A 19,961-nucleotide genomic window follows, 5' to 3' on the forward strand; every position below is an offset into this window, starting at 1 on the left:
ACACTAGGGGTCAGTGCTGTAGTGGTACGGTCAGACCACTGCTCTTTCTCTACTGAAAATCATTGAATATAAAAAAGCAATTTTAAAATCAGCAAAAAAACACAGTAACAAAAAATGTAAGAGCAGAATAACATTACATACATTAAGTGGGACTAAAATCCCCTTCGATATGACCTACTCCAACTTCCTTCAATAGGAAACACATCAAAAGAACTAAGAAACTGCTTGTCAAACTATTATTGAATAGTACAAAATCATTCAAAGACAGACAGACTGAATATCTATTATAAGTGATCATTCCATGTTTTTAATATCACAGTGAATGCTCCAATAAAATGATCCATCAACAATACTGTAAACATTTAAATGTATTCCTACGTTCTTCCTGGTTATCACACACACAAATAGAATAACAATACCCTCTGAATAACAGGAAAAAGGAAAACGTACTCCAGGAATGTTGTGCACAAGGCTCTGCAGCTGGAAAATATGAGCAATACTTTATTTCTCATAATAATGTTTGGAGAGCCACGCCGTCAATGACACTGGAAACACTTGAAGGAAATTTTGTGTAAAAGGCGTGCCAAGAAAAATGATGATTCATACCCACTATTAGGGGTCTGCTTCCAATCAGAAGATCAACAGCTGGCATTTACAATCCATGAAAAAACTGTCCGAACAGTCACAATGAAGTGACAGGATTTCATTGTATGAGAATGCTCCAATGACACAAAGTTCATGAATAGATCAACAAGAATGAATAGCAACAAAGAGCATCAAGCTCACATGGTCTTTCTCAATGAAAATGTCACAGTAGGAGAGGACAACAGAAGCCTTTCATTCTTCCAGGATATGACAGATCTGGCATTTTCTCATAGATGCTGTGGGCATGTTGTGTCAGAGCAGCGTACAACATAGAGCTGAATGCGACAATGAAACCCACACAGCAACTGTTATCTACCCTTGCACTAGTAGTGGATGACACTTGAATTAAAAAGCGAACCCAAATCAAGTGATCTGAGTCCAGGTTTTGGACATGACAAGAACATGCACAGAATAATGGCAGCTTCCTTTCAAATAAGGCAGCTTCCTTTCATTGTTTCTCTAAATAAGGAAGTCGTGGTTGTTGCAGACACAGCAAAAATAATATTATGTCTGACAAGGCTTGAAACTGTGTCTTAAAACATTATGTTCCCTTTGTGGCAATAATATTGCTAAATCTAGATAAAGCAATATTGCTCTGTCCTTTCCACTAATATCAGCAAATGCAGGGTATCTTTATTTTCAGAGTCCATGAACCAAAATCATGCCTTTTCTTTATAATTTTATCGCTGTACCATATCCCAAGATATTCAATATTAAAATTAAAAAATCTGTCATTAAAGTATCAATTATGTGTTTACAATTAAGATTGTCTAAGCAAAGAATTAAATATAGCTACATAAACCATTTAAAGGTGCTAAAGAGGATGTTTTGTTTTATACATTTTTGCAATAAAAATGTTTTACTTGAAACTGTCTTTACTAACTGATAAAAGACTATTAATTAGGTGCACTGAAAGGAATAATATTAATATACATCATCTGTGCACGAGGTAGGGCCTTAAAAACATCAGCCAATCGTTTACGCAATCATTGTGTAAACGATTGGCCCTCTGGCTTGTCAATCACTGCCATTACGTTCCTTGTGAGAGACGAGCGCAGCTGCGCGCTCCAGTAACTTTCCACACTCCACAGGCGCCACATGCAATGTTTTTGTCAGGAGACAGGAGTAACAACTGCAGATTATGAGTTACCTGCGGTGAGTCCGACATAACGAATCCACTAACACGACACAGCGAATGCCGGTGGTGAACACTCGTGTTCCAATACTCGTGCACGAGTTTTGGCAGGCGTTCCCTCGAAATGAGCTGTGAAGGAGGGGGGTTGTTCTTAAGCCGGGCACACATTTAAAAATTGTAAGGCCGATTATGAATGTAATTTGATACTCATGACTGATCATGTCCAATCGCGCCGAGTCAGAGCCAGTTGCGTTCAGTCGGTGTTTACAGTTGTGGCTTAAAATCGTGCAGTGTGCTGTGTCTAACGATTTTAGAATTTTAGAAACAGTCATTGCCAGTCTTCCTCACAAAGATTCTTCTCAAATTTGATAATTCCCACTTCTAAAGTAGTGATTACGAGCAAATCGCATTCAGGTTTCGAACTGGGGGGGGGGGGGGGGAGGCGTTCAATTTTTTTCAAGGAAAGTCATCTTTACAATAACGATGAGAGCACGTGAAGGCAGCATAATATTTGCGACCGATGACGTCTCTGTTTCCTTGGAGACTGTGTCAGGCGATTGTAAACAAGCGGCGAAATGGTTTGCAAAAAGTTTGCAACATAAAAACACATTGGACAACCGGTATGGAAGAAAAACTGGTTGAACTCTGGCAACAGTACTAATGTCTATACAACATATCTTCAAAGGAATACCATAATAGAAGCGATAAGGAAAGAAGCTGGGCTGCTATTGCGGAAGCTTTGAACGTGTCAGGTAACGTTACTGGACATACTGGACCGGATTATCCATAGACGGGATTGGGCGAGTGTCCAGGGGCACCAGCCGATAGGGGGGCAACAAGTGATAAAGATAATGACTAAGTTAGACTTTTTTTTTTATCATGTTTTGTATATATATTATTTATCTGGAAAGATACGGATTCAAAATTAACAGTTAATGATACAATATGTGAGAATATAAAGAGCCCTGCCCCTTTTATCGCGAAAGTGAAAGTGCCCTTTGAGGTCGGATTGTAGTAGTATACTTCTGTGGTAATTTAATGGTCTGTACAGTGCCGTTTCAAGTCGAACAAGCTTCATTGAGGATCGCAGCTTATCGTTGCTTAACAACGGCCGACACCACCGGAGTGCAAACTCTAAAAATAGATTAATTTAACAAAGTTTACTCACCTCAAATTCTCTCTGTAGAGAACAAAGTCCATGTTGCCTCTCCAGCCAGGACCTTACCCATATCCTGCGCGTTTTTCGTCTTTTGTTATTTTCCGCACAAATATAGCTGCAGATGAAGAGCGCCAGCTGTTCGTTTACATCTATTTTCAAGATCCCGCGCACAGTGTGTTGCTTAGCAGCGGTCTCAATCGTATTTGGTTTCTAAGTCGACGAAAAGATCCTCTGTAGCACCTTTAACTATATTTTTATTTATATATATATATATATATATATATATATATATATATATATATATATATTTTTTTTTTTTTTTTTTTTTTTTTTTTCATTTTCCAACAAATGTAATTTTTAACGCAACAAGTTTTGTAAAGTTAATACAGGCCCACTTTAATTTTTAAAGTGTACAGCTGTAATTTAGTCAAATTATGCAAATCAGTTGTGAAAATAGGACATAGATTGCTAGTGATATATATTTTTAATGTTTATTTAATATAATTATTATTATTTTTTTAATGTTTAACAAATGACAAATGTTCATGACTTCCAGAAAAATGACAAAAATGGCGGAACATGTTTTACAAAAGTTTCTTTTAAAAAAAAAAAAAAAAAAAAAAAGTCTATACAGCGCCAAAAGTGTCAATAGTTGAAGAAACACGCATTATCTATTATTAAAAAGATTAGTGATTCAAGTTTAACATTTTTTTTTTGTAACCTACATACGTTTTATTTAAAGGGTGAACATAAATCGTAACAGACCGCTGCTTTATGTGACGTTAGAGTCACTGCAACCTAGTACTATAAAATACCTTCAACGTTATCCTTTTTTTTTCAGATTAGAGATACTAATCTAACTGTCTAAATTATTGTGCTTATATTAAAAAGGCAACAGACTAGTAATACCTTGTGTTACAGATTTAGTATGAATTTTCTTCAGGCATGTGGAAGGCAGCCCTGCACTCGGGGTTTGTGTCAGCAGAGGGTGGTGTGTTGATGTTGATGTCAGCATGGAGGGAGTTGAGGATCAGCCTGCTGGGTCTTCTGTTGGGATGACAGCTGATCCCGCCGTGGCGTAGATGACCATCGGGATCGGATCAACTGCGGCGTGTGATCCGAGTAATGACAGGCGGGAGAAACGCCTGTTGCCCTAATCCGATGTTTGTTTTCTAAGCAACGTTGAGCGATAAAACGTTAATGGCAGAAAGGAAAAGCACACGAGCATCCACTGGATAGTGAAAGTTCCCTTGCTGTCGGTTTTTAGTCGAGTCTTTTCAGCAAAGCTGTCTAACCGCATTGAGGGCGTTTGCGGTCTCGCAGGTGAGTGGAGTCTTGAATTAAATCCTCTGTGAAGTTTCTACTCTTTTAATAGTAGCGTCGGTTACATCCAGATCCCCAGAACTGAAGATAAACAACGAGTGGTTCAGTTATAGCATTGAAACTTCTGTTTGAATCTATTATACTGGTATTTTTTCATAAATTTGCATAGTTTTGTTTGAATTTGGTGGCATATATTTGTCCAAACACGTTTAACATGTAGATATGTTTACCTTTTTTCGTTAGAAAACACGATTTGCTGCTAGTGGTTGGGATTTTAACTGTTTTTGAATCTTTTGAAATGATTCGTTCTTTGGCTTTCAACAGGTTACACTGTCTTGCCTGTAGGTGTCAATGAGACTCTTTGTGTGTCTTTATGAGTGAGTCACTGATTGAATCTTCACTCAACTGATTCGTTAAGAGTTGTTCATAAATAAAACAAGTCTGAGCGTGATACTCAAAGCTTCGAGTAGTTCAGTGAAGGGGACGTTCAGTGAAATGCTTCAGTGAACCAAATACACAAGAAAAACAACAAAAATAAAAAAGCTGGCTTAAAGGGTTAGTTCACCCAAAATTGAAAATAATGTCATTTATTACTCACCCTCATTTAGTTCTACACCCTTAAGACCTTCGTTCATCTTCAGAACACAAATTAAGATATTTTTGATAAAATCCGATGGCTCAGTGAGACCTCTATAGACAGCAATGACATTGTAACTCTCAAGGTCCATAAAGGTACTAAAAACACATTTAAAACAGCTCATGTGAGTTCAGTGGTTCTACTTTAATATTATAAAACGACGAGAATACTTTTTGTGCATCCAAAAAAATAAATAAAAAAATCACAACTTTTCAACAATATAGAGATGGGCCAATTTCAAAACACTGCTTTGGAGCTTTTCGAATCGGATCAGTGATTCCGAACGCCAAAGTCATGTGATTTCTGCAATTTAGCCATTTGATAGGAGATCCGAATCACTGATTCAATTAATAAAGCTCAGAAGCAGTGTTTTGAAATCGACATACCACTATATTGTTGAAAAGTCGTTTTTTATTTATTTTTTTTGGCACACAAAAACTATTCTCGTCGCTTTATAATATTAAGGTAGAACCACTGAACTCATTTCAAATATGTTTTTAGTACCTTATGGATCTTGAGTTACAATGGCATTGCTGTCTATAGAGGCCTCACTGAGCCATCGGATTTAATCAAAATATCTTAATTTGTGTTCCGAAGATGAACAAAGGTCTTACGGGTGTAGAACGACATGAGGGCGAGTAATAAATGACATTTTCTTTTTTTGGGTGAACTAACATTTTAAGCTGTTTTGCTGGTGTAAGATTCCACACTCTGGCCAGGCTGGAGGTAAACTGGTTTCTGAATGTCTGTGGTTGAAAACCAAGTTTCCTGACCAGCTTAAAATTGCCAAAATCAGTGAACACACCAGTCTAACTCTAACCAGATTGGGATACCAGCAAAACAACTTAAGCAAGAATGGCTTTTTGAGCAGCATTAAGTGTGCTTACATTTGCTGGAGAACATGAATCATTCATTCAAATGTCGTGACTCAGTGGCAACTATGGTAAATCTATGGTATATCTATGGCAACTATGGTAAATTATATATCAGTCAGGCTGAACATTAACAGCATAGGTTTTATTGGACCACAAGCCTATTGCCTGTAGGTTTGATTCTTGCCACCTGTCAAATGCCAACTGTTGTCAGTTGCCTCTCTTGCTGAGGGAGCAATAGCATGGCTTTGGGACACTATTCATTCACCTAAAGCAAACTATGTGTGCTATTCATCAGCACAGAATAAACTTGTTTAGGTGTTAGCTTGTATAACGGTGCTGTATTTACTCGAAGGTTATTGGTAATACTCTCTTGTCTGTTCTGTAATCATATGTGATCAAACATTGTTGTGTTGTTTGTCATTCAGACAGATTCAGTTCCTGTGAAACTGGTTTAGGCCTTCCTTTCTGTGGAGCTCTCAGTATTAGACACTGACATTAAAAATATGCACAAATCTTTGAGTACTGAGACAAAAAAGACTACAAAATTTTTTTGTCTCAGTACTCAATAATTTGTCGAAGTAATGAATAATTTATTAAGTAATTATTTTGAATTAATATAGGTCTGATTCCTTTACTTGTCTCAATTTTATCTTCAGTGTGGGTCAGCAGCATTATACTACAGTAATAGTCTAAATTATTATTGACAAACCAAGTATTGAATCATCATTATCGCACTAAGACAAAATCTTATAGGGTTGACAGCATAACCATATTTTTTCATATCGCACAGACATTAAATACACTAGCCATTTTTTAAGTATTGCTAGCTATTAATATGACTTAAAATTAAAAAAAAATTTTTTTTTAATATATTTTTTTATAATTTAATATTAACTATATATTCTATTCTATTTTGTTATATTATATTAATTTTAAAGTGGATATGATGCTTTTTTAAATACTGACAGGTAAAGATCCTGGTCATGTTTGGTCCCGTATTTCAAGAATCAGAGTATGAATAAATCATTTAAATCCCAGTCAAATGTGAAGCTGTTCTTATAGCAATTATATAATGTTTGTATATGTTATTATAATGTTGTTATAGTGCGCCTATTTCATCATATTTTTGAATTGCTGCATCAGCGTGTAGGTCTGGTTGTAGAAAGCCAACATGAAACTACGTTCCTTGTTACACTTGGAGGGTTTTGAATTATTAATATAGTATTCCCTGTCCATACTTGTCACTTGAGCCTGTTATGTTGACATTATACGAGGTGGCAGCATGATAGCATGTTTGTATCATCTACAGCTGTCCTGCAAAATGTTACCTGCCTCTCAGCATTATATTTGTGATTTTACACAGGCTGCCTTTATCACCAGATGTCCTTTGATTAGATTTGTTGTAGAGTCCAGGTTATGTTCATAACTTGTAGAAACTTAACTCCACACCACTGTAGCCCAGAGAAAAGAAAGTTGGGAACATTCCTGGCATTCTTTTCCAGCTACAACTGACGTTCGCACTGCTTTGGAAATATGACATCTTAAATCATCAGGGAATAGCAATTTCACATCGTCTGTGTGAGAGAACTTATGGTCTCCTGAGACTCTCCGACTCAAGAGTAAGCTTACAATGCATCTCTCAGCCCATGTACTGTCATTGATATCAGATATCAGTTTGTTTATGTCATGTGCACAATTAAAATTCAGTGGATAATCACACAACAAACGATGGCTGCCATTTGTCTAGAACACCAGCTGTGTTCTTGGGACATTGTGTTGCTCATATTGCACATGACCCCTTCTCTTTGACTCAAAGAAGGATTGAACTTGTTAGAATAGGGTACAGGAGGTCATGTTGAAGCCAAGTCATGTGACTCTGCTACATACGTGCTACTTGCAGCGCCACAACAGAGGTGATTCAAGCCAAACACAATTGAAATGAATCTGAGATGAATGTGACATTTGGACATTCTCTGTCCTTTTGGAAAGTATTTCAGTGTGGTCTTTTTGGTTTTCGAGAAGACAATGAGTTGTGGCCTGCAGTGGATGATCTTCTATTGTGTTTATAATGGCCAGTTTGAAGCTCTTGTATCCAGAGCCAGCCTCACATGGATCTAAATGATCACCCTCTCAATGAGTCAGCGCTAACATATGACTTTGTGTTGTCAAAATGACAACGTCAAAGCAATATTATGTGTGGTGCATTGTAAACTACTGTACGTTTGTACATATGGAATAGTTTCAGTTTCCTAAATCAAATTAAGACTAGCATTGGACTGAAGAAGATTGTCAGTCAGACTGTGACAACCAAGAATGTTGTCCTGGGTACTGTGACGAGGGAGACCACTTGGCGTGATTTTCTCGTATTCTTAATGCATCACTTACAAATCCTGTCAATTCATATGCGCTGATCTTGAAACATTGTTTTTGGAATCGAGAATAATTTGGTTTGCAGTGTTATTTTCTTTTGATTAACATTGAAGGGTTAGTTCACCCAAAAATGAAAATTCTGTCATTAATTACTCACCCTCATGTCGTTCCAAACCCGTAAGACCTTCGTTCATCTTCGGAACACATTTAAGATAATTTTGATGAAATCGGAGGGTTTCTGAACCACACATAGGCAGCAACATCAGTGCACATTTTCAGGCCCAGAAAGTAAAGTAGTAAAGACATTGTTAAATTGTCAATGTGACTACAGTGGTTCAACCTTAAAGGTGCCCTAGATTCAAAAATTTAATTTACCTCTGCATAGTTGAATAACAAGAGTTCAGTACATGGAAATGACATACAGTGAGTCTAAAAAAAAATGGCAGATGGAGCGATAATAACTGACATGATCCATGATATCATGATATTTTTAGTGGTGTTTGTAAATTGTCTTTCTAAATGTTTCGTTAGCATGTTGCTAATGTACTGTTAAATATGGTTAAAGTTACCATCGTTTCTTACTATATTCACGGAGACAAGACTGTCGTTATTTTCATTTTTTAAACACTTGCAGTCTGTATAATTCATAAACACAACTTTCTTTATAAATCTCTACAACAGTGTGTAATGTTAGCTTTAGCTACGGAGCATACTGTCAAACTCATTCAGAATCAAATGTAAACATCCAAATAAATACTATACTTACGCGATTAGACATGTTGCATGACGAACACTTTGTAAAGATCCATTTTGAGGGTTATATTAGCTGTGTGAAATTTTTTTATGTTGTTTAAGGCAAGCGCGAGCTCTTGGGGCGTGGAGCACGAAAATTAAAGGGGCCGCACACCCTGAATCGGCGCATTTATAATGATGCCCCAAAATAGGCAGTTAAAAAGACACATTCAGACACATTCAGGGGACACCTTAGACTTATATTACATCTTTTAAAAACTTGTTCTTCGGCACCTTTAATGTTACGAAGCGACGAGAATACTTTTTGTGCACAAAAACAAAACAAAAATAATGACTTTATTCAACAATTTCTTCTCTTCTATGTCAGTCTCCTACGTCTTTGACGTAGTGAATGCAGTGCAATGCTTCCATATTCTATGTCAGAATGCCAAAAAGTCATTATTTTTGTACACAAAAAGTATTCTCGTGGCTTCATAACATTATGGTTGAACCACTGTAGTCACGTGGACTATTTTAACGATGTCTTCTATGCCTTTCTGGACCTCAAACGTGCAATGACATTGCTGCCCATGTGTGGTTCAGAAACCCTTAGATTTCTCAGATCTTAATTTGAGTTCTGAAGATGAACAAAGGTCTAATTTGTTTAGGACGACATGAGGGTGAGTACTTAATGACAGAAATTTCATTTTTGAGTGAACTAACCCGTTAATGACACGGACAGCGGCAGTTTTATTAGGCTGTTGTCACTTTTCAGAGCTAATGCACAGATCCAATATAATGATATATAATGCATCCATTTTCTTTCTCAGTTGTTTACATTCACATGACATAAGTGACAATTTTGTGTGTATGTGTTTGTTTAAGCACAAAAAGACGAGAAGGAGAACGGAATTCGGTGTTCGGGTGCTGTCTGTGCGACTCAGTGCATATTGACTTTTCTTTTGTGTCTTCTTGCACTTGATTGCTTTAAACTCACTTGAATGTTTAAAGTGATGGATATACAAACTTTTATGGTGGTTCAACTTTGCAATTAATCTGTGAATCACATCCGTGGTGTCTGGTCCGTACGGATCACAGATCAACTGTGATTCCTATACTTGTTAACGCACATCCTGCGACGTGATTATCGCAGATGCGTAAATCGTGATTTCAATGCTGAAAAGATATATTGTGTAGCCCTAACATTAAATTAGCACAAATTCAAGTTGTTTTTGAATCTAATGGGGTAAAAAAAACTGTGAATCGAATAAATTCACTGTTTACTCAAAGATTCACACCCCTAGGGCTCACTTAATGTCCTTTATACTTGTGAGTTTTTTTCTGTTAAATGTTGACCCTAGTCACCATATAAAGTATAAATAACTTGTTTCAGATCCTTATTTCACTAATGCAGACATGTTGCTCTGAACATTAAAACATTAACAGGAAACATTGCTGTCAAAAAGGGGGTTCCTTAGTGGCATTTTAGGTGTTTCTTGTCATTTCAAAAGACTCATTGACAATTGTTTGATAGTTTTGTCATGGGTTTCTTGAATGTTCTATGGAGGGAAAAAAAATAAAAAATCAAAATCCTCTTTGCAAATCATTGGATCTGCTTTAAGACTCAGTGGTGGGCTGTAGTCCAGTAGCCTCATTAGATGCTCTGTTGGAGATTGTTTTCTGCATAGCCTGTAAACAAAGAACAGCCTCTCAAGGTTGTGTTTGTGGGGGGAGGTGTGTCTGGGAGAATGTGACATTTCAGAAAGTTCTCTCTCACACAGGCCTGTAAACCTCTTGATCTCCATAGCAACTGTGTCCATCTGGGTTGTGCTCCTCAAGAGGCAATGTTTGTGCAGGGAAAGTTCCCCATGCATAGTCTCTTGTGAACCCTGGATTTCCCCATAAAACTCCACTTGGACCTGCTAAAGACACACCTCCTACCCTTGTATTTTTGTGAAGTCAGCCTAGAAACATGGCACCTAGAGAAAGCATTGGAATGAGGAAGATAGGGGGCTCTAAAAATGGAAATGTAAGAGCCATTTAAGAATGGTTAGAGAAAGAGAGAGCTTTCTTTAATTACTGTCTTTACCTACTGAGAAGCAAAGCAGAAGCATTGAGAAACACACAGAAATAGTTATAAAAAGAAAATATACAGGAGATATAGAATACTTCTTTAAAGTGATAGTTATCACAAAAATGACTCTTCAGTTATTATTTGTTCACCCTCATGTCATTTCAAGCTTGTATGACTTTCTTCTGTAGAAAACAAAAGTAAAAATTAAGTCTGTGTCAGTTGCTCTTTCCATGCAGTCACATTGAATGGAAACGTAAGTTTTCAAGCTTCAAAAAAAAAAAAAAAAAAAACTATAAATATGGAAATGGAAATATAACTGGAACCCTTCTTTAACGTTCTTAAGGCAGGCAACCCGACGGTCGGCTGTTGGGCAGTTTTTCTTGGTCGGCCGACTAAGTTTTCTCAGTATGTTCCGCACCGTCGGCTGAATTTGGTCCTTTTTGCTTTTTTTGGCCGATTCGAAATGTTGAATTGGCGTCGGAGCTCATCGGTCCGTCGGGCCATCTGATCATTCTTATTGGCTGTTCAGCTACCTCCACCTGCTGGTTCGGAAAGGCATTTCATCTCACGCAGGCGCAGAACTGACGTGCTACTTGGTCGTCAGCTGTTTAGCGTCTGTTTGGTGTATCAGGGCAACTTTGGACACAGACGCTGCCGACGTGAGCCAACCCCACAGTCTGCTTTCGTCGCCACTAGTTCATCGGCGTCGGCTTGGTGTGTTCTGGCCTTTAGAAACATTCGGCCCAATGCTGGAAAAGCGGCTATTGAGTCAGTGAGTTCAACTCAAAATCATTCAGACCAGTTTTGTGAACCATATCACCCAACTGATTGAAAAGATCAAACTCAAAAATGATTTGTTCATAAATTGGACATTTGATGTCAACATTTTCAGTGAATAATGACTTGATTTTCATTCTGTTTCTCACACAAAGCTATTGTAGTCTTTCATGGTGCTTTTGTGTCCTTTTTGATGCTTGAAGGCTGTCCTGTTTATTGTAATTGGATGGAAAAGACCATAGAAAGTAGTCTTCATAATGTCTCCTAAATGATGTCGTTTTTGAATAACTATTACTTTGATAAACAAAATCATGTAGAACCAAGAAATTGAAAATATCTTTGCCTTTTCTTGCATTGTGTCTTATAATTTATACCTTTTGAAAGTATGTCAAGCTGAACAAATTGATCAATTTTGTGTAGTTTGCAAAATAAGAGGTTATCCTGCCAAGATTTAATATAGTAGGGTACCGTGTGATTTTCCCCATTACGTTGTTTACCGCATATTGTTTGGATCAAATCATGGTTGTGTCTGTACCATGGAAAAAGTTGCCTTCTTAGGTAGTTTGGGAGTAGAAAGGCATCAAGCTTACTTTTTGTTTCATTTTTATCAACTAATAATTCCAATTATGTCTCTCTCTTGAAGGCTCACTTGAATTGTTTCTTGATCTTGTGATGTTATGTTGTCACTTTTAGATTACCTTTAAACCAAAAACATTTCCGTCAAGTAATTGACTCACTGGCAGTTTCGGCCCCAGCCCACATCCTGTAATAGATATCGTCTTTCATTGAAGTCATATTAGCTGTATTGCTTGTTGTTATTGAATGAGATTATGAATACCCAGAGCCATGATCTGTTCCAAATCTACTGTATTTTCTCCCATCCTGAGATAAGAGTGGGCCACATCAATTTGAGCTCATCTAGAATGATCCTCATGCTAGGACTGTTTTGAAATGAATGCATTTAAATGAAGGCAGTTCTCACGTGCCTGTAGGCACACACAATGGCAGTGCTGTAAACACCCAACAGTTATATAAAAAGCAGCAGAACAGTCACAATATAGAAGCTTCCAGGCCTGCATGGGTTTTGCAATAGTGGAGAGGGGCAGGGAGCGGCCCACCTCCCGCACACACTCCCCCCCCCACCATTGTTGGCATGAAATCGGACCTGTTCAATAAATAAAAGCAGACGGTCAGCAGATCAGGTTCCAGAGAGGGAATGCTGCAAGAGAATCGAAAAAGAGGAAAGGGATAGTTAAAGTTTTGAGGGGAAAGTCTTGGATCCGAAAAGGGACGAGGAAGACTGTTGACGTGTAGCCAAGGGGAAGGATGTTTTCACTTAGACTCCGTCCAGGGCTGGTTCACAGCTACTTATGACAGCAAATGATTCAGAAAGAGAAAAGACAGAGAGGCGACATACGTGCTTTATCGCAGTTTGGAAATGTACACTTAAAATGTTTATTCCTGTATGGCAGGGCAAAGCCAGATGTGTATGTGGGTTTTATCTGGAGTTTTAAAACTGTACCCTGACTTGACGTCACAGGTTTCCAGCATGTAATTTGGAAAGTGGAAATTCTGTGTGACACAACTAAATCATAGTCAATCAGAATATATTTAATGTTTACAGTCAAAATTAAATGAAACTGATTTCATAATTTAACTTTCCTAGTTTCCATGTGATGATTCATTGTTATTCATGTTATTCTAATACAGGGTTTCCAGGACTGGGGTTTACAAACGCCTGTGGGTTCATGAGAGAACTGTAGAGAGTTTGTGAGTTGATGGAAAGCTAATAATGAATTAAATTATAAAAATGTAACTTTAAAATAAGTAGAAAAAATAAAAAGAATCAACATAAAACACTAAAGATTAAATAATTATTTGTTAACCTGCATGTCATGTGACTATTAAACATTATCAGAGAACTGTGAACTTGTAAATGTGTTCTTAAATTATTGGAATATTAAGTTAAAATCTACCTTAAATAAATATTTTAAATAAAAAGGTTTGTTTGGCTGACAAAAGTTTGGGATTCCTTGTTATGAAGGGGGGAAAAATGGCACAATACACAGCGTTCCAAATTATTATGCAAGTGACATATCAGTAAGATTTCAGTAGAATAAACATTTAAATTTTAGTTTTTCTAAGAAAATGTTTGTTTTTGTTTTTTTTATCCATGTCTTTTTAGATAACTGGTATCAATCTCAGACAAAATAATTTGCCAGGTCAATGGAAACCCTACTTGGAGGTTCTTCCACATTATTAAGCAAGTCACTATTCTCATGCAATATTGGGAGGAAGAAATATATTTCTGAAGACTAGGGTTTTAGGGCCCTATAAAATCCGTGTTATTTTTTCCCAAATTCCATTTTATTTTTTCCCAAATTCCGTTTTTTCCGTTTTAATTTTTCTGGATTCCATTCCATTCCGTTTTATTCATTTTTTGACTCCATTTTAATGGTTAAATTAAATTTTAGTAATCAAAAAGCATGTCTAATTAATTGAAATACTGAATCTTGTCCAATTTACCAACAATTTAATAAAAGTTTAACAAATTTTTTTTATTTTTTTAGGGCCCTATGATAAATGTTTTATTCTTTCCCTTCAACTTTTATTTTTACCAAATTCTGTTTTCTGGATTCCATTTTAATGGTTTAATTCCATTTTAATAATCAATAAGCATGTCTAATTAATTGAATTCTTAAAAACAACAATATTTATTAATTAAAAAAATATATTTTTATGATTTTTTTTTCAGAAGTTCTGTTGTGTATTTAAATTTTTCTGGCAATCAAATGAACGCATACCATTTAATTTATCTTTTAATCATGAAATTAAACTTTTTTGTCAAACAATGTGCTGCACTGCAATGAGCTTTACTGTTAAAATTAAAACTTGGAAGAAACACTGAGATTATATATTTATTATATATTAAAATATATTATATATATATTGTATATTTATTGTTAAATAAATTTATCTAAATTTATCTAAATTTGACAAATTCCGTGACATTACGCATTATATATAGTAAATTCCGTTTTTATGAATGGATTCTGCGATTCCGTGAACGCGGAAATTATAGGGCCCTACAATTTGTCATGTAGTCAAGTAGTCAAGTAGTCAACACTACTGTGGTATGCGTTGTGCATAACTATACATTTTTCTCTGAATATCCAGTTTCAGTCTGAAATCCTAAGCAGGATTTTGTACTAGTGAGATTCACTGCGAGTAAACAATGTCTCGACTTGTTGTGGTCACAGCTGGTTAGGATAAAAAAAAAAAAAAAAAGGTTTTCTGCCATGGATATACTGAAGTATTTGGAGATGAGCAGCAACGAGAAATGCATTGCATTACAGTAAGTGTGATCTAGTGTGAAAGCATAATTAATATATCTGCAACAGTAGCTACGTTTACATGGACACCTTTTTGATTCAATGAATTCATTCCGATTGATGAATCTAAACGTAGTGTTTACATGAACACTAAACAAAGTGATCGGGTTGATGTGCGTGTTTATGTGTCTACGTGAATATTGTTTCCTGTTGTTTGCGCATAATGACCATTCTCCTATATTGCTTCTTTTCTTTGTTTTAAAGCGCAGACTTAATTAGGAGACAGTGAGCACATGAACCATTGTGCCTTGCTGCTTATATTTATCAAGCAATAAAAACGCATCTTCCTGCGCCCAAAACAAAGCATCTGTGGATGAAAGTATGAAACAAGGACTGGTGAGACGTAGTTCTGCTCCACTTCATCACTACGATGGATGGAAGGAGAATTTTAGAATGATATTACAGTCATTTATGACACTTCATTCAACAACAACCGCTCGTTCCACTAGTCATGCGTCATTATGGCATTTCTATGTCATTGCACATGCGCATTTCTTTCAGTTTTGGGTTTCAATCCAATCAAGTGTTGGATAAGATTGGATAAGAAAAGTTTTAAACCACCCCTTACAATCCTGAATGAATTTTAATCAGATTTTGCCAATTCATTCTGATTGACATGGTTACATGTGACTTTTTTTATTCTGACTATGCTAACTTGTCCGATTACAATCGGATTATTAGGGTCCATGTAAATGCAGCTGATGTTACGTCACATTCATCCTCAATGCTGAATCTTTCGTCTGATGCACAGTTGCTTCTTTGTCTAAACGCCAGCTGTTTGCGTGTGTGTGTGACCTCTTTGAAAGACTGTAGCGTGAGTGTTTACAAAGCTGTCTGTCGATTTACCACCACTATCACTCCAGTGCCAAGTGTCTTATTCACACACAAATGCAGACAAAGAGAGACACTTTCTCGCTTTCACTAGTTTGCTTTGTTCATTCATTCTTATTTATTAGCTTAAGATTTGCTCATCATTTTTTGTTTCATGTTCTCAATGACCTTAAATTTCAAGTGAACTTTCTCTAGCACTAGCTATGTTTCCATCCACCTATTTTATGTGCATTTGGGATATTGCATAAAACATGCTGCAAGATAAGCATACATTCTAAAAATATCCATAAAAGATTAATGCGATATTCCAAAGTTAAATTCGCAACTTTGGATGGAAACATAGCTACTGACATTTGATTGAGCCATCAAAACAAATTCAACATGGCATTATTTATTTTTATTTTTACTAGATTTTTTTTATTATTATTATTTATAGTATCATTCAGTATTGTATATTTAATTCTGCATGCTCATTTCTCCTATTTTTACATTTAGACCTTTGCTGTCATCTAACACTTAAAATTAATATATAAAACATTAATAATTTAATAGCACTGTTAAATATAATCTTTAGCAAATCTCAAAATGAATATCCATATTTATTCTGTACATTAAAATGTTGTGATGCCTAAATTCACTTGAAACATTTAAAAAAAAAAATTATTGTAAAGTTTTATTTTATAAGACAAAATAGTATATTATTTTATTAAAATCAGGCCTGAAAGAGCCAATCTTGGTGAGGTAGAGAAATCATGAACTTCATAAGAGAAATTTTTTCTATCTTGGCAGCCTGTAGCCAAGATAAACATGCAATCACTGAGTAATCATTATTGATTACAGCTGATGTTGAACAGATTTTCTTGAGAATTGTTGGACGTTAGAAACAAATTAATAATGAGAACTCAAATTTTACAATTTAGGGTCCATTAAAACTTATTGTTTCCAGTGTACGCCTATGTTTTGCACCCGTTTTTGAGGTGAGTGCCAGCAGAAACACTCCTTTCTTCTGCCAGGTCAATGAGTGTTCTTTACTAGAGTACTAATCTGGCTTAGTGACCTGCTCACCTCCCAACAGGACCATATGTCTGCTTGTTTCTGTATTAATGAATGCTCTGCATGTAGTGTGTGACTGTGTGTGACAGTGGGACATGAAGGAGAGTGTCCTTCAATCTTGGCTTCTGATCAGAGAAAAATGTGTCCATACAGTTTGAATACATCTTACTTAGATACATCTGTAAGAATAAAAGGTTGTTGTCCTGAGCACAAGTGTAAGTGAAAATATTTAACCAAATCAAATTGTAAATGTTAAAGCAGCAGTTTGTAATTTTTATTTTTATTATTTTTTTTAATGATCCAGAAATTTTCCAAATTTTTGAGCAAGTACATAACCAGCCAGTGTTCAAAACTATGTCCTTACCTTAGCCTGATTCACAATGGTAAGCTTATAATAATGTGTTCTAATTTAGGTGTTAGTGGTAGGTTTCCTTGCGAAATTTGAGCATGCCGCCATTCATCTTCGCGTCATTACTTCAGAATGAGTCCCAGCTAGTAGGCTATATGGCATGTGAGGATGCTGCAGGTGATGGATCATTTATAGCCTTTTTTCACAGCAGCTTGAATAATTAAACTGATCATTTTGGTGGCGGATTGTATGGTATGACAAATTAACGTTAGAGATTAGACTGTACAGAAATTGAAATATACAGGTAACGCTAATACACACTAAATACACATAGTCATGCAATGCTGATGTTATTAACATTATTATTGTTATACTTTGTTCACAAATTGTTAATCATTTGCATGGTTTGACGTGATCCGAGATAAATGATCGTTAGATTTAATCACCATTGGTAGAGTGATTTATTGTAATGCTTTTTTTTTCTCAGTTGGTCAGAACAAAAGTGGCAGATTTGTTACTTGTTCAGATGACTTTATCCGGTGAAAATTCTTATTTTGGTCATACTTCCAAGATTACAATCTTTGATTCTGAAGTACAGTATGCACCAGTGTGGTGACTGACAGCCACACATTCTCCTCAAAACATCATTTTCATCCGCGCCGAGGAGGAGCCGTGCCGATGCTCAATTCACGTAAAGATGATAATTCCGCAAATAACTGCAATTACAGGTTTCAAACAGAGATGGCGACAAACAGGCAAAACTTACAGACTGCAGCTTTAAATGCAAGTTACAGATGCTCTCTTTTTCATTAAATGTGTATGCATTATTTGCCATTTGAGCTACAGATACTTTTGATCATGACAGTGGGCCCTGTTTCTGCACTGATTCCTAAAGATGGGTGGGGTGTCGTAAGTTCTGCCTCAACCTGCCTGGGTTATCACCAGTTATAGCCACATAGAATGTTAAAGGGGACCTATAATACCCCTTTTACAAGATGTAATATAAGTCTCTGGTGTTCCCAGAATGTGTCTGTGAAGTTTCAGCTCAAAATACCCCACAGGTCATTTATTATAGCTTGTCAAATTTGCCCCTATTTGGGTGTGAGCAAAAACACTGTTGAAAAAACAAAGCTGAAAAAACATCTCACGCAGCCAAAATGACGATTGTCAGTAATTGTGTTCAGCCCTACATTGTTCAAACCAGAGTCGGACACTGATGGAGAGGCTCAGGAAGAAGTTACAACTTATAGACTGCAACTGGACGTTTCTGAATGGTTAGTGGATAAATTTATGTAGTTGCTGTGGAGTTGATTCAACTCATCGACTAGCATTCGCCGTCATGTTAATCTTTTGTGCAAATCCAGCGTTGAATTGACCCTCGTTTGTGAAGCAGTCCGGCATAAAATGACGGCATGGCAACAACACTCTACTACAACAACTCTTCATCTTTTCTAAAGCAGCCCAACATGGCCTCACCCCCTTTGTTGTGTGTTCTGGGTGGGGTTTATGTAAATTTGGGGGTTTATGATGTCACCAACCTGGGAAGAAGCTTGTCGTAGTTCCTACCTGCCATTTGTTGTAGTCCTTAAAAAGTTGTAGTCTCTCTTTACATTGAACTTTGAGTGTCGTAACTTTGCAGATGTTGTTTATGCTCAAACAGCAACATTACACACTAACTAAAGTAAAAAAGTGAAAATGTAAAATTTACAGTTTACAGTTTACTAAATGTGTTAAATAAAGGGCAGTTGATGTTTCTGTTAATGCCCACTCATCTGTACAGGCATCACCCTTCTGTGTCAGAGGAACTGAGTCAGACAAAGTGCAAGAAAACAAGAAGCAACACTATTCCTTCTGCCTTTCCCAGTCGTACCACATTTTCATAATATACTGGAATTAATGCATAAATATACAAATATACAATTTTATTCTAATTTTAATTCAATTAAAGGTCAATAATAATAAAATTAGAAATTATAAATATAAAATATTTGATATAAGTGTGTATATATATATATATCTCAGTAAAAAATAGTTTTGTATTTTTATTTTGTATTTTTATTTTTTTATTTATGGGCTTTTTGTGAGAGGGGGGCAGGATCGGCAAAGGACCTTGAGACGGGAATCAAACTCGGATCACCATGAACACATTTGCACCATATGTCCGCACACTAACCACAAGGCTATCGAATGCAAGTCATGTGTTTAAATACTTAGTTTTGTTATATTATAACAGTTGTGACATAAAAACACACAATGATCTTTGTGTAGTGTTAAATCTTTTTAATAATAGCTGCAGGACAGGTAGACTGTATGGGCCTGCCAGTTCTCTGTCTGATGTTTAGACATAATGACTCATATGAACTGAAATGAACTGACTCGTCAGCTGGAAATAACCAGCCCTCATTGGAATCTTGCTCTGGGATCTCCCAATTTTTTTCCCCCAAAAAGATCTCAATGCAAAGAGAATTGCTGTTACTCACACACAAACACGTACACAACCAGTTTCTGTGGCTTATCCCTCCTGTCTGAACATGTTCATGTTGGTTCTTTCTTTCAGCTTTAGTCTGCTTATTGAAGAAATGCACAGAGAATGTGACGATTACTGGAAT

The 19,961-nt window shown here is 36.3% G+C and overlaps 1 protein-coding gene across 1 annotated transcript in view; it reads left to right on the forward strand.

Annotated features, from left to right (window-relative positions):
* Positions 1–3,943: 3,943 nt before the first annotated feature.
* dnmbp (dynamin binding protein) overlaps positions 3,944–19,961 on the forward strand; it is a 53,292-nt gene continuing 37,274 nt past the window's right edge. Inside the window, exon 1 of the mRNA XM_067368941.1 lies at positions 3,944–4,262. The gene's annotated coding sequence lies outside the window, so the exon portion shown is untranslated. The remainder of the gene's footprint in view (positions 4,263–19,961) is intronic.

The sequence above is a fragment of the Chanodichthys erythropterus genome, chromosome 19 (genome assembly GCF_024489055.1).
Source record: "Chanodichthys erythropterus isolate Z2021 chromosome 19, ASM2448905v1, whole genome shotgun sequence".
NCBI lineage: Eukaryota > Metazoa > Chordata > Actinopteri > Cypriniformes > Xenocyprididae > Chanodichthys > Chanodichthys erythropterus.